At 48.2% G+C, this 14755-nt stretch overlaps 1 long non-coding RNA gene across 1 annotated transcript in view; it reads right to left on the reverse strand.

Annotated features, from left to right (window-relative positions):
- Positions 1-351: 351 nt before the first annotated feature.
- LOC143822387 (uncharacterized) overlaps positions 352-14755 on the reverse strand; it is a 40011-nt gene continuing 25607 nt past the window's right edge. The window contains exons 2-3 of the long non-coding RNA XR_013226143.1: positions 9139-9205; positions 352-765 (exon numbers count right to left, since the gene is read on the reverse strand). This is a non-coding gene — a long non-coding RNA (uncharacterized LOC143822387). The remainder of the gene's footprint in view (positions 766-9138; positions 9206-14755) is intronic.

A 14755-nucleotide genomic window follows, 5' to 3' on the forward strand; every position in this document is an offset into this window, starting at 1 on the left:
TTGCAGGGCGAAGGGCCATGTTCTCTGTGGGGCTTCGCCAGTCAGAAAAATAGGTAGCAGCATCAGATCCTAGTAGATTGTGAGAAGGAACATTTGGCCAATCTGTGTAGACAGCATTGAATTAGATAGGTTACAACGTTGTGCATGACAGCTTCATGCGAACCACACCCATCCTAAGCAAATGGCCTTGTATGAGACACATTGAGATGAATAAGTCTGCGTGTAAACAAAGATGATTGCTTCATTTTCCTAAAGCAAAGGTAATCTAATGACCAGAAATTTGCACATCATTTTAGCAAAGCAGATATGCAGAACAAAGTTCAAGTCCAATGGAGGCACCTTTAAGACCAACTAAGTTTTATTCAAGGTATGAGCTTTCATGTGCATGCACACTTCATCAGATACAATGAAATCGACATTACCCATCCCTGCAAACAGGTGAGCAGCAAATTAGCATGCAGCATAATAAAGGTACTTGATAGATGCTCGAACCAAACTGGAATAACAAGCTTAGTTTATATGGTCACAATTAGTTTCGGGTTAATTCCATAGCAAGAAATATAGTAGAGGAAATAAATATTTCAAAATTAGAGATTGATGGGCAGATGTACCTTTCATTGCTGAGAGGAATTAACTGAGACCCTTCTATCATGCTGCATCCAGCTCTTCTCAAGCATGGCTTTATTAATTTGTTTCTTGACTTCATCAGGTGGATATTTAAGTTCCAACAGGTTTGTTGTAGGTCCCTCCAGTGAGAATCTTTGTCTGCAGGACAAAATGGGGAGGAGGTAATCTAAGATAAATCAAAGGAGACTTGCAATATCATTCTCCATTGTTTCATGGCCTCTGAATTGATAGCTCCCCTTCCCAAATGTAATGCCCCAGTTTTGAATTACAGTCTTCTCCTTCATCCATCAGTGTGTAGTTACAATGGATCTTCAGCCACAGATGAGGCAATTCTCCTTCTTAGACATGCAGTGGGCAGTCTTCATTACCAACATATATGCCAAATATTGCCTTGAATTCAGGGTCCAGGGACAGCAATGTCATCGATGTAATGTGCTCATACAGAGATGTCATCGATGTAATGTGATGACATCAGTGCTTTCTAATATACAACTGCTGGCCATTTGAAGGATAACTGCGTGAGCAGACAGACAGCCGTGTTCGTTTATGGCAGCCAAGTGTACAGAGAGTCCTGTGGAACCTAAAAGGCTAATGAATTTATTGTAACAAACTATCATGAGCCTGTGTACTTAACCAGAAGCAAGCTTTGACTCATGAACATTTATGCCGTAATAATTATTAGTCTTTAAAACCCACAAGACTCTTTGTTATTTTCAATGGGCAGGATTTTCATATAAATCGACAGCCTCTTATTATGACTAAGGTCGTGACTTTCATGAAAGCCAGTTTTTCAGAGCTCCGGTGGACTTTGATAGAGGACGTTGCACACTGTGCATTTTGGTCTACCGCATGCCACTTTGCCACCTTGCTTGTGGCTAGTATACAAGCTAACAAAGACAGTCAAAAATGCTGTCCGTTGCCACTGATTGCTTTTTGGGCATCCTACAAAATTCAGCATGGACATGATCCCCAGGCAAACGAGACTTCTTTGAAATCTCTTGATTACATGCAATGGGAGCCCTTCATAGGATTGCATCAATGTTCCCTGCCAAAGTTCATCTCATGCATGGCCCTGTCTAGCTATCTAGCTTTGCACCTGTGAAGTAGCTGGCCGCAGGGCCATTTTGTAGCAGTTTCTGCCCAGTCCATAAGCTAAATGACCACAATAAGCAGAGGAGAGAAATCAATACACTCAGGAGCAATGGTTGGATCAAGAAATTGACTGGCTTGTATAAAGCACAGAATCTCTTGCTATTCACCCAGTCTTAGCACCTGGGCACTTGAATGCATCCATGAGATAAGTCACTTTGGCGGGATTGCATTGCCTGCTTTTTGTACCTGTGTCATCAACCGTATTGATTTGAGATATTATTGCAAGAGTTGATCACAGGGTTAGATGGTTTTCCAGGCAGACACTGAAGACACAGAAAGATACCTCAGTAGTAAGTCTCAACTCAAACACTTTAGAATTATATTTTCCCCATTTTTTCTTTGCGTTTTTTTCCCATTAGAGGTGGTAGCTGCAGAAGACGGTGGATTAGCATCTGTCAGAAAGCCATCAGATTATACAAGAAATCAGAGTAATTTTGCAAACTGGAGACAGACAAATTTACCCTGACTAATCGAAACAGCTCACCAAGCAATTGACATGCAGCTCACGACCAGAGAACAGAAAATGAACCAAATTGGCAGGCACTGAAATATAATTCATTCTTTCACAGTACACATTTCCTGTTGCAACCATGGAGCTCTGATGCCCAGGATGGGGAGCCTGTAGTCTTACACAAAAAACAGACCTCCGTAGTCAGCTGTAGTGACCAACCAGTGCCCCCCTTCAGCTTCTTGCATAGAGCAGATATGGTAAGAGCTGATAGGTGCTGAAATGACACAGGAGTTAGTCTCTGGCAATGTCCACTAAGGCACATTATAATGAATGGATGTCTTGAAAGAAGGATCTTCCACTAGGGAGAAGCGCTGCATGCTTGTAGCAATGAATTCTGCCAAGCTTGGCTTGTGTTGGGTTGCCAGATGGAATCCATATTTTCTTCCTTGCAGTGAACTCATGCCTTGGCAGATGAGTCATTTTTTAATGGGCTCTGGAAGTAAAAATTTAAAAGACAAGATGTGCCCTGCAGCGGGATGCTTATGGCCACAATCCCTGCTTCTTGGGGGGGAAATGGGTGGTACTTGAGCAAGAGCCAGTGTGTTGTGGTGGCCCTGACCTTAAGAGAACTTCCTTCCCTCCCCAGTTGTACATGCCTCTTGCAGAGATTGGACACCAAAGCTTGGTGTGGTGTGGATCCCACATAATAGATGATTCTACTCTGCTCTGATCCATGGGGATCAGTGATGGGGACACCTCCCTGCTAAAGCGACATGGGTTCTGGCACAGCCGTGAATGCTACTAGCTGCAAGAGAAAAGTACAAGGAAAATTGGGGAAAGCTCAATTGCTCGGTTCAGTGGAGGGACTTACCTATGCCTTTTTCTCCCTGGCTGTTTGAAGCAGAATGTCAAGGCTAGTAGCTTCCCCTGCAGAGGCTGCTTGGACCCACGTGTGAGGGGGTCACCACTACTTTAAAGAGCCACCTGGAGATTTAAAGCTCCTTGACTGAATAACAACAATGCATTGAACATTGAATGGTAGTGCTGCTGGAAAATTGAATGCTCCAGTGAAACATGCAACTTTTGCAGGACACGGTCTTCAGTCGCTAAGGAAGTTTTTTTTGGGGGGGGGGGCAGTATTTGCTCGTTTCAGGTTCAAAGTGAAACCCTGTGTTTCCCAGCCAATAAGCAGTCCCTATCTTAATTCAAACTTTTTATTTCAGAATAATAGGATTGGATCGGACCCAACAAAACATTGTTCTGTAGATGCATGGAACTCTGGTATACTGCTCTGTGATCACATAAGAGAGGATGGAGTATTTTAAATATATATATTTTTAATGCATGTAACAAATTAATGCAATACATGTCCAATACCTAAACTGACTTTTAGGAGGGGAAATGTCAGTTTCAAAGCTTCTTAACCTGAATCTTCTGCCAAAAAAGCTGGGAAAGGGCATTTTTTTGCTGAATTCCAAATCTGAGAGTTTCCCTCACCTCCCTTTTAGATGCTTAGTTTGTTTTTGGGATTGCAGTTACAGCAGCGTATTGGCTGAGAGGACAACCTGCTCCACCAATTGCCAGCTAAAGGATAGAAGAAGAAGAAGAAGAAGAAGAAGAAGAAGAAGAAGAAGAGGAGGAGGAGGAGGAGGAGGAGGAGGAGGAGGAGGAGGAGGAGGAGGAGCAGGGAGAGGGAGAGGGAGAGGGAGAGGGAGAGGGAGAGGGAGAGGGAGAGGGAGAGGGAGAGGGAGAGGGAGAGGGAGAGGGAGAGGGAGAGGGAGAGGGAGAAGAAGAAGAAGAAGAAGAAGAAGAAGAAGAAGAAGAAGAGTTGGTTCTTATATGCCACTTTTCCCTACCTGAAGGAGGCTCAAAGCGGCTTACAGTCGCCTTCCCATTCCTCTCCCCACAACAGACACCCTGTGAGGTGGGTGAGGTTGAGAGAGCCCTGATATCACTGCCCGGTCAGAACAGCTTTCTCAGTGCCGTGGCGAGCCCAAGGTCACCCAGCTAGTTGCATGTGGGGGAGTGCAGAATCGAACCCGGCATCCCAGATTAAAAGTCCGCACTCCTAACCACTACACCAAACTGGAAGAGGAAGAGGAGTTGGTTCTTATATGATGCTTTTCTCTACCTGAAGGAGTCTCAAAGTAGCTTACAGACACCCTGTAGGGCATGTGGGGCTGAGAGGATTGCTCGATCAGAACAACTGTATCAGGGCTGTGGTGAGCCCAAGGACACTCAACTGACAGACTCCAACCTGGCTCTCTGGATTGGACGTCCATGCTCCTAACCACTCCACCAAGCTGAAGAAGATTTTGGGATTTAACAAAATCCAAACATTAAACTAAGAGCCTCTTGTGGTGCAGAGTGGTAAAGCAGCTGTCTGAAAGCTTTGCCCATGAGGCTAGGAGTTCAGTCCCAGCAGCCGGCTCAAGGTTGACTCAGCCTTCCATCCTTCCGAGGTCGGTAAAATGAGTACCCAGCTTGCTGCTGGGGGGTAAACGGTCATGACTGGGGAAGGCACTGGCAAACCACCCCGTATTGAGTCTGCCATGAAAACGCTGGAGGGTGTCACCCCAAGGGTCAGACATGACTCGGTGCTTGCACAGGGGATACCTTTACCTTTAAACATTAAACTTCTGCTCCCTTACATTTAGCAGGAATGCTTTGCAAACCTTTGCACCACTGACTTGAAGGATTCTAGTAAAGCTTCATTGCGCCAGGTGATCATCCCAATAAATCAGCCTGCACTTTTGAAGTTGTGCAAAAGTCTGCAACGTGTAGGCTATTATCCTCACCTTTGCTGATTTTATTACACAATTTATTGTGTGTCCTCCCCCCCCCACCCCTCCCCAGCATAGCTGACTCACGGTGGTTCCAACATTCCATCATCCACCATTACGAAATTAGATTCATAAAAATACAATTAATTATTTTTAACATTAAAACATAATAATAACTTAAAAAACAATTGAGCCGTCTATCAGCCAACAAAACTCTCTTTCGGTGCTGTCGTCATAGCTTACTACTTAAGTTTCTTCGTTTCGTGGTTCAGGGGGGCTGTAATCATACAGAGGGAGCCCAGTGGTATTCTTAATGTTGCTCTTGGGATACATTGGACCCAACCAAGTGCCTGGCGGAAGAGCTTCATCTGCAGGCCCTGAGAACTAAGGCAGCTCCAGCAGGGCTCTCAATTTCAGGAGCTCATTCCACCAGGTGGAGGCCCGGTCTAAAAATGCACTGGCCCTCGTTGAATCTGAACATCCCTCTCTTTGGCCAGGGATCACCAGCCTGTGAGTGTTGGCAGAGCAAAATGCCCTTTGAGGGGTATAGTCATTTAAATGGTACCTCAGGTGCGCTGGACCCAGACCAGAGCTGAATTTGCATGGAGCTTTTATTCCAATCCAAGCTCAATTCAGTCCCTGCTGTCTACACTGAATGCAATTTCCATTTTGATTTTGGGAGCTTTAAATTTTCTCTCTGCAACAAGCAGGATTGATCCGGAGTGACCCTACCTTTCCCCCGCAATATCCTGGAGAAGATACAGATATAAGCCTCGAAATTTGAAAAATCGGCATGAGTAAAGGTTGTCCAGAACTAACTAGCTACCTCTAGCCTCCAACACTGTAGAAAAGCCCCGATTGGCCAGGGAGTTAATTCAAAGGCTTCCTTGTTACCAGGCAGCAAGGTTTCCCTTAAAGGGGAAGCTCTAACTTATCTCGGCAGAAACTCCAGAAGCCCTAATTTTCCTCAGCAGAGATTTTCCTCTTGGATTTATTCCCCCTCCTTTGCTGTGTCCAATGCTCTTCTCGCCCCCCTTCAAGAAAAGAAAGATTCCTGCTGCATTGGTTCCCCCCCCCTTCTGAGCTTCCCTCATCACATGCAGAACACATTTCTGTTTCAGTGGGGGTGGCGATAGAGGAAGACCCAAGTCCAAATAGATGTGAATTCAGCAGGATCCACAACACAATAAACAAAGTAAGTGCAGAATCAGCCCCTGTATGCCAGGGTGGCCAAACTGTAGCTCTCCAGATGTCCATGGACTACAATCCCCATGAGCCCCTACCAGATGGCCATGGACTATAATTCCCATAAGCCCCTTCCAGGTGCTCATGGGAATTGCAGTCCATGGACATCTGGAGAGCCACCGTTTGGCCACCCCTGGCATATGGCCTTAAAGGCAAACGTGTTTCTTTTGCTCATGTGACAGCACAGTTCTAAGAAAAAACAAAAGTGTAAACCGTTTCAGACACTATCCATGATTTCATCAAAACAAAACAAAAATCCTGCAGAAGTCCTTAGAGGATTCAGATCAGTGAGGGTCTCAGCCAGCATTACAGTGTGGCAATGATTTCTATGTCTACGACTATTTCTACGACTCTCTAAACCAGGGGTAGTCAAACTGCGGCCCTCCAGATGTCCATGGACTACAATTCCCAGGAGCCCCCTGCCAGCATTCGCTGGCAGGGGGCTCCTGGGAATTGTAGTCCATGGACATCTGGAGGGCCGCAGTTTGACTACCCCTGCTCTAAATCAATGGTTCTCAACCTGGGGATCGGAACCCCTTTGAGGGTCGAATAACCCTTTCGCAGGGGTCACAGCAGGACAAGCAGCTTGGATGGAGTGGCACCATCCACACAACAGCCTTGCAGGGTAGATTGAGAGAGAGTTTGTCTGTCTGGAGCAGCGGAAAAGAACGAGATCGGCATGGCGGGGCAAGAGGCAGAACTGAACTGAGAAACCCCAGAAAACAATTTCTATACCATCATGAACAAGGGATCTTCATGCCATTGGTCAGTTTCGGTTTAATGTCTGTGAAAGAACACTGGCATAATTTTATGGTTGGGAGTCCCCGCAGCATGAGGAACTGTCTTAAAGGGTTGCGGCATTAGGAAGGTTGAGAACCACTGCTCTAAATCCAAGTATTTTGTTGTCATAATCCGCTTTGACCCGCACCGTTCAGACCTGTTTTGCAATTGCTTTATACTCTCCTTGGCGGAAGTGAGAGAAAGCTGATGGGGCTTTAGATTGCTTCCTTGGAAAAGTTGTTTCTTTTCCTTTTTGTTTTTAATAAATCCAAAATATCTGACAGAAGCAGCAATAGGTGGCAGAGCAAAATGAAGGGCAGACGAGGAGGAAGAGGAGAGCGAAAGGTGAAAGAGGAGAGTGAATTTCACCTGTGCCAGGTGAAAAAGGAGGGACCGTGCCCTGGAATCCTGAGCTGCGATCCACCAGATAGTTGCCGTGGTGCCTGCTGAGTGTTTTGCATTGCTTTGATAGGCTCCATGGGAGAGACAGAGCGGGTGGGGCTGAAGGGAAACCTCTTAGCAGGGACGGATTGTTAGGTCGCTATGGTTCCGGGGGGTGAAATAGCATCCCCTGGCATAATTCCTTCATCTAGACCGTTTTAATAGTTAGGATGTGGGCGTAAGAGAGTGTGAATTAAGTCTGCCTGGGGTGCCAAATGGTTTTATAGCTTTAATTCTAGAAATTAGATTTGGGGATGCCAAGGTATGGCAAGTCTGCTGTTTATTGGAGGGCGGGGCGAGGTGTTCTTACAGTTTAATTTCTCTTCGTCAGTCAAATCGAAAGGTGGATTCTGAGAATCAGCAAAAGAATGAAAACAAACGAGACGGGGGGGGGAGGAGGAAGGGCAATAAATATAGTACACAGTAAAGAAGTTCCAGTCTTTAGTGCAGCCTCTCTCCATTGTTTTACCGCTGAGAAACCCCTGAAACCTTCTTCAGGCTTCGAGAAACCTCAGAAGTGGCAGGATCCTGCCAAATATGGTTGGGAAGCAGAGCTGTGGACATGCCCACCTGGGGCCCCTCCCCTTCCTACTCCCCCAGACCCATCATTGGCCATTGTGGGAAGGGGGGCGGGTTGATCACAGATGGTCATATCATCTGATAAATGTTTAACAAATTTAAATATATATATATATACAAATTTAATTAACTCCCACCTGTTCGGGGAACCCTTCCAAGGCAAAACCTGCTATATTGCATTAGAACAAAATTTGCATACAGTGGTACTTTTTAAGACCAACGAGGTTTTATTCAAGCTTTCCTGTGCAAACACATCTCTTCAGAGATAATTATATCTCTGCAGAGATATGCTAGCACACAAAAACTTATCTTTTGAAACAGGCTTTGCACAGATGGTTTCTGACGTCACAGTTTCCCTGGGAGGGTCAGACAAAAAAGGGACTGCCAGACAAAATCTAGCCTTCAGACCACTAAGGAAACCACTGGTCACCTCTGACTCCATCGTGGTCCACTGTTATCAGGCAAACTGTGGCCTCTCTGATGCTGAGATGCTGCGCATCCAGAGCCGCTTGTGACCCGGGAGAGCCAGTTGCAAATGAAATCTTCTTGTTTCTCAGCTGTGGTACCCAGAGCGCCTGGCTGGAGACCAAATGGGAGCCTCTGGTGTTCCTCAGCAAGCCACGGGGGCTCCCTGGAGGAGGGCCTACTTCCCTTCTACGAAGCGTCGGACCAGATGCCTGCAGTTTAACCAGAACAGCAGCTTCAAGATAATCCCTCTCCCATCATTTGGCAGAACAGAAGGCTGGAGTGTTTGGTGCTGGGGCTCAGCTGTGGAATGTGTGAAGTCATATTAAAAGAAAAAGGCTAAAGAATACGGGGGCTTATGCGTTTCGGAAGACAGGCGCCCAGGCAGGGAGGGGATGTGGTAGGCTAGAGGCTTATAATATCGTTCCTGGCATGGAAAGTTCTTGCCCCCTACTATTAGAGCTCAAGGTCAGCTGTCAAGGTCGAAGTGGATGGGCACCAGATTCCAAAGGGGCCAACCTTTCTCACACAATAGCCAGTTCAGGGGGTTATTAGAAGCGGTAATTAAGAATAGAACCTCCACGTCTGAAGGCAATCTACCCCAGGCAAACTCACCACACGCGCCCAAAAACCTGAGAGGAAGGTAGTTGCGTTCATGCCTTGCTGGTAGGCTTCTGAGTAACTGTGGGAAACAGGACACTGGGTTAGTTAAAGCTTTAGATTGTTCCCAAAGACGCTTCTTGTTTCCTTAAGTGATACTTTTGAACATGAGCCTTTATTTCCTCCTCCCTTCCCCCCCAGGGATAACCATGCCCACACAATCAGGGCTTGTGTCCAAAAACACTTAGATCAGAGGAGCTAAGTCATCCAGGTCACCTTGAGCCACCTGGTTTGGGTAAGCATCTTCTGCCTTCAAAGGAAGAATCCAATGCTAAAGTGCAGAAGTAGAATTCATCAAGGAGTATTCCTTCTCTTCCAGGTTTGGATAAAGACCTTGGCTCCCAACCACCACCACTAGGGGTGCTCATGACTCAGCAGGATTCACACTTTGTAGACATTAATTATTTCAGTTCTATCTTTGTGTGATCTTTGTTACCGCCCTATTGTATCTACTTGATGTCTTACATCATTAGATTTTCTGCCCAGATCTAATCTGGGAGTATTTATCACCCACTCTGAATGGACTGTTTAACCTTTTATCCGTGGGTATTTTTACACTGACCTCTACTTGCAATCTTCTCTCTACTGCATCTCTTTTTCCAGGGGCTACTTTGGAAGGACTATAGGCATCTGACAGAATAAGCCAGGCTTCCTTAAACCCTTGGGTTTCTTGATGGCCCTGGAAGGGTTTCCCAAATTGGTAGTAGTTAGTTTCTAATAGACAAGCTGGGTTTGATTCCCTGCTCCGCCACATGCAGCCAGTTGGATGACCTTGAGCTTCTCACAGAACTGATAGAGCTGTTCTGACTGAGCAGTTCTGTCAGAGCTTTCTCAGCCTCCCCTACTTCACAGGGTGTCTGTTGTGGGGAGAGGAAAGGGGAGGTAATTGGAAGCCGCTTTGAGACTCCTGGTACAGAAAAGAAGGGTATCAAAACCAACTCTTCTTCTTTTTCTAAATTTGTTAAATATTTATCATATTGACCCCCCACCTCCCCAAATGACCAATGATGGGCCTGGAGGGGGTGGGAAGGATGAGGGTCCCTAGGTAGATGTATACACAGCTATGCTTCTTAATTGTATTCTGCAAGATCACACCACTTCTGGGGCTACTTGAAGCCTGGAGACCATTTCAGGAGTTTCATAATAGCCAAAAAGTCTTGATCTTAAATGTCCTATTGGATGAATTTAATTTCTAGACCATCCCTAAGACTGGACTCCTACACATTGTCCAGAATATCTTTGAGTATCTGAAGAAGTGTGCCTGCACATTCAGGTTTATGCCCAGAATTAAACTGAGTTGATCACAAAGGTGCCACTGAACTCTAACTTGGTTCTATTACTTCACAACAGGCCTCCTGAATCTATAGACCAGGGGTAGTCAAACTGCGGCCCTCCAGATGTCCATGGACTACAGTTCCCAGGAGCACCTGCCAGCAAATGCTGGCAGGTGCTCCTGGGAATTGTAGTCCATGGACATCTGGAGGGCCGCAGTTTGACTACCCCTGCTATAGACAGTACATTCTGCTCAAATAAATGGGCTTTACTCTCAACTTGCTTGGGATATAGCACCATGACTGTTCATGGCAGAAGACATTTTAGGGGGTGATGGGTTGCAATCAGCAACTTCCAAGCATCTCTAAGGATGGCAGCAACCGGGAAGAAGGTTGAATTCTCAGAGCTAAACAAGGGCTAATCTTGATCCTGGTGTAAACTCCATCCACATGCAAATAAGAGAAACGGCGGTAGGGGGAGTGGAAAACAGGGCCTCTCCTAGGCCCAAGGAGCATTCTTGCCTTTGCAAATTTCAGCTGATAAAGCAATCTGGGCAAAGCGTACAAGATACCACCACAGTGGGCGTGGGCCACACCCAACCAGCCATGAATTAGCAGAGCAAGATGAATAAAGGCTGCCCAGGGGAGAAGATTGTTTTCCACAGCAAGCCTGCCACTCCCTGCAGGACAGGGTGAAAATTGCAAATTAACTCGAAACTCAGCAGTTTATTCGACATGGAATTCCCAGGAATCTTCCCCCGCCCCCCCAGACCCAACTCTCTTTAGCTGTTGCTTGCTGGCTGCACTAGGAGACTTGCAGTCAAATCTTGGGACTTTAATATGGTTATTGATGGTCTTTCTTGCTGACCCTCAAGGCGGATTCTGTAGTGAAAATCAAGTAGAATCCCCAGGATGAGACACCCAGTGAGTGATACAATTGGGCTTGGACTACAGAACTCTGGAAATAGACAGAAATCAGAAATAGGGTCGCAGCCAAGCAGGTGCTTTGCGTTCAGCCATGTGGAGCACACACATTTTAGACAGCTGTGCAGTGGTGTAGGCCAGCAGACAGGAGAGGTCAGGACTATGGAGGGTTTTGTGGCACCCGGTAATTGTTGGGCAGCTCATGGAGGGACTGCAGGAAGGGGGGGGTGATGCACATGTTCCGCCGAGCCCCCCCCCTCCCAATAACCTAGCTTCGGCATTTTCAACTAATTGATGCCTCCAAACAGACTCGGAGGGGAGACCTAGGTGGAGTGGATTGCAGTAGTCCAGCCTCCATGTTACAATGGCGTGGATCCAGACCGCCCCGCACCAGATCTGCAGAAAACCAGCTGAATGCTTCTTGGCAATCAAAGCATCGGGTCCCTTCCCAATTGCCTGTAAAACGTTCAGCTTCCTTAACAACCGCACTGCTTTCCCGTTCTCAGTGGATCCCCGCACCTCCGGCTTCCTTAAACAAATCCACATTCCTGCCCAACTCTGTTGCGATCCAACCCCGCCGGGCCGACGCGACTTCCCTGGCTCGGATCGACCCGATGTGTGATTAAGCCGCCAAAGGAGAAAAGCGGCGAAAGGCGGCTTTTGAGCAGCATTTTCAAAGCCAGCCTGCCGGGGAGATTCAGGTCGGAATACCCCACTCTTCCGTAAAGGTTGTGTGGGTGGCCTTGGGGGCCTGTCAATGTCTCCCAGCCTTCCTCACAGGGTTGTTGTAGTAAGATTTAAATGGTGTGTGTGTGTGTAGAAAGAATGATGCAGTATCAACTAAACTTTTCACCTAGGCTCATTCTGCACACCTTGGATAAAGCGCTTTCAAGGTTCTTTTGCAGCTAGATTTCCCTGCGTGAACCAGGAAAGCCTCCTTCGAAAGTGCCCTGGCAGTGCATTGTCCAAGGTGTGCCGCGATGTCTCTAGGGACTTTGATGAAGGCTAAGAAACAGAGAGCCTGGCATAGAAGAAATCCGAGTTCCTACAGCTCTTTGGCTGCTGGCGGCTCTCTGTAACAATTAAAGACAGGTGCTATGGTCACAGCCTCTCCCGTGCGCATGGGAGTTCCCGGCAGAGCCAGGACAGGGACTGGTTTGAAGGGCATAAAAGATCCAGCGATGTGGTGGACCCACACTGCTGAAACGGACGACTGACCTATGCCATGTCCTCTGTTGCCAGGGGCGCTTTCTGAAGGAAAACGCGGCCAATTAAGTCATCACAGAAGCAATTAAAGGCTTCGGGACATGTCCAGGCTCACCTGGGCACAAAGTGGAATTGGCTCTCAGGAAATTGCGTGGCTAAAGGGATCGGGACCATGGCCTGTTGCTGCCGGTCACTGAGCATGCAGGGGTAGTCAAACTGCGGCCCTCCAGATGTCCATGGACTACAATTCCCATGAGCCCCTGCCAGCGACCGCTGGCAGGGGCTCATGGGAATTGTAGTCCATGGACATCTGGAGGGCCGCAGTTTGATTACCCCTGCTCAACAGCCTATCCCTTTTGAGTGCCTATGCTTTGTGTCCGATTTGTTTCTGCTGCATTTCTGGGCTTCCGACCGGGTTGGTCCTGCTGATTGCCTAATGTTGTGTCATCCACCTTGGGCCTCTGCCAGAAAGACGGACTGTAAAGAGCCTCGATACAGCAAACATGGCAGGAGGATTTTGTAAGCGAAAACAGACTCTCTAAAATTTAAGGGCTGATGGAATTGGCAGCCAGGAGGGCCTTCAAGAGGCATTTGACCAAGGTGTGGAGGAGAGGCCGATCAGGGGCTTCTGGCCACCGTGGCTCAGTGGGAAAGACAGCAGTGGTGAACCTGGGAAGACCAGTTGCTCCGTGGCGACGGGGGAAGGCGGTTGCACATCCTGCGGGATGCAAAGCTAGACGGGCCAGGAAGACTCTCTTTACCTCCTGGTGTGCCTCCAAGCACCACGCAATGCGACCTACGAGCATAACCACATAGGTGGTGGTGAAATGTGGCTTTGTGCTCAGGGGAGGGGCCGTGGCTCGGGGGCAGAGCATCTGCTTGGCATGCAGGTTTAATCCCCCACATGTCCAGCGAAACGGATCAGGCAGGGGGTGATGTGGCAGACCTCCACCCGAGGCCCCTGGAGAGTTGACAGTCCGGACCTCGAAGGACCAAGGGCCGGGTTCGGCATCAAGCGGATTCCAGTGTCTCTTGGCAGGGAGCCCGGGGAAGGCCGCAGAAGAGCCCCCCCCCGGGGGGGGGTGCGCGTTTCTTGGCGTGCATGTGTGCTCCCGAGCGCGCATGCTCGCCTGTGCCACTCTTGATTAAGTGCTCTTCACAAAGGAATCCGACATGAGCTAATGAGGCAGGGTGGCAGCGCCGAGGTCCGCTTCCACGGAGGGGCTCCCCCCCGCGCCCCCGCGCCGCCGCCGCCCTCCTTCCCCCTTTCCCAGGGAGGAGAGCTGTCGCCAGTTCACAAAACCCACCGTGTCGCCCAGCACCACGCTACTCGCCTCCAATTTGTCCCTCACAAAAGCTGATCCTCAAATCCTTCCTAACAAACCCGGCGCTGCAGACAATTCGGCCGAATGTTTAGTTTGCTTCGTTTCTGGACTAATTAACTGGAAGCGCTCTTTCTCTCCTTCGCCGAGGACCCAATTAATCCGCAATGTATGTCAAAGGTCTTTCGCCCAGCGAGACCTTTGTCAGGGGTCTCTTCTCCCCCTGGCCAGACCCTCCCCCCGGATTGATCTTATTAGGAGCCGGTTTGCGCTTTCCCTCCTCCCGTCAGCCGAGCCAAAACCTCCACCCCCCCACCCCAAAAAAAGAGCTTTCCTTTTAAAAAGTTAATGCGATTTTTGTAACTCCTCTTCTCCCCCCAATCTCCTAAAAGGCAAGCTTTAAGCAAGAGGGGAGGGGACTCTCAGGCCGGGAGCAAAGAAGTCTTTGCAACTTTTGCAAATTGCTAGTTTTTTGTGCGCGCGCGGACACGCGTTTGGGAAAGGCAGCAAACGGGTCCGGCGAGGGCAACTCGCTCACTCCGCCCTCTGCCCCCTTTCCAAATCCAGGGGTTGGACTCTTGCACCGCGACGACCGAGCTTTGACTCTCGGGGGGCTCTCCCCCCCCCCCCCGCCACTCCTATAGGTCTCTAAAGTGCTTCTGGATCCGAATCTTGTTGGAATATTGACGCTTATAGCAGAGGCTATAACTCTGCTAACTTTGGGGAATATTGCCCAAATATCCCAAGAAGATCTCACGGTCGTGCCGCTGAAGACCGACAGACGCCTCCACCCTCTGACACCCCCAGCTTAAAGATCCTCAGCCAGCATAAGAGAAATCGTGGCGGCCT

The sequence above is a fragment of the Paroedura picta genome, chromosome 13, assembly GCF_049243985.1.
Source record: "Paroedura picta isolate Pp20150507F chromosome 13, Ppicta_v3.0, whole genome shotgun sequence".
NCBI lineage: Eukaryota > Metazoa > Chordata > Lepidosauria > Squamata > Gekkonidae > Paroedura > Paroedura picta.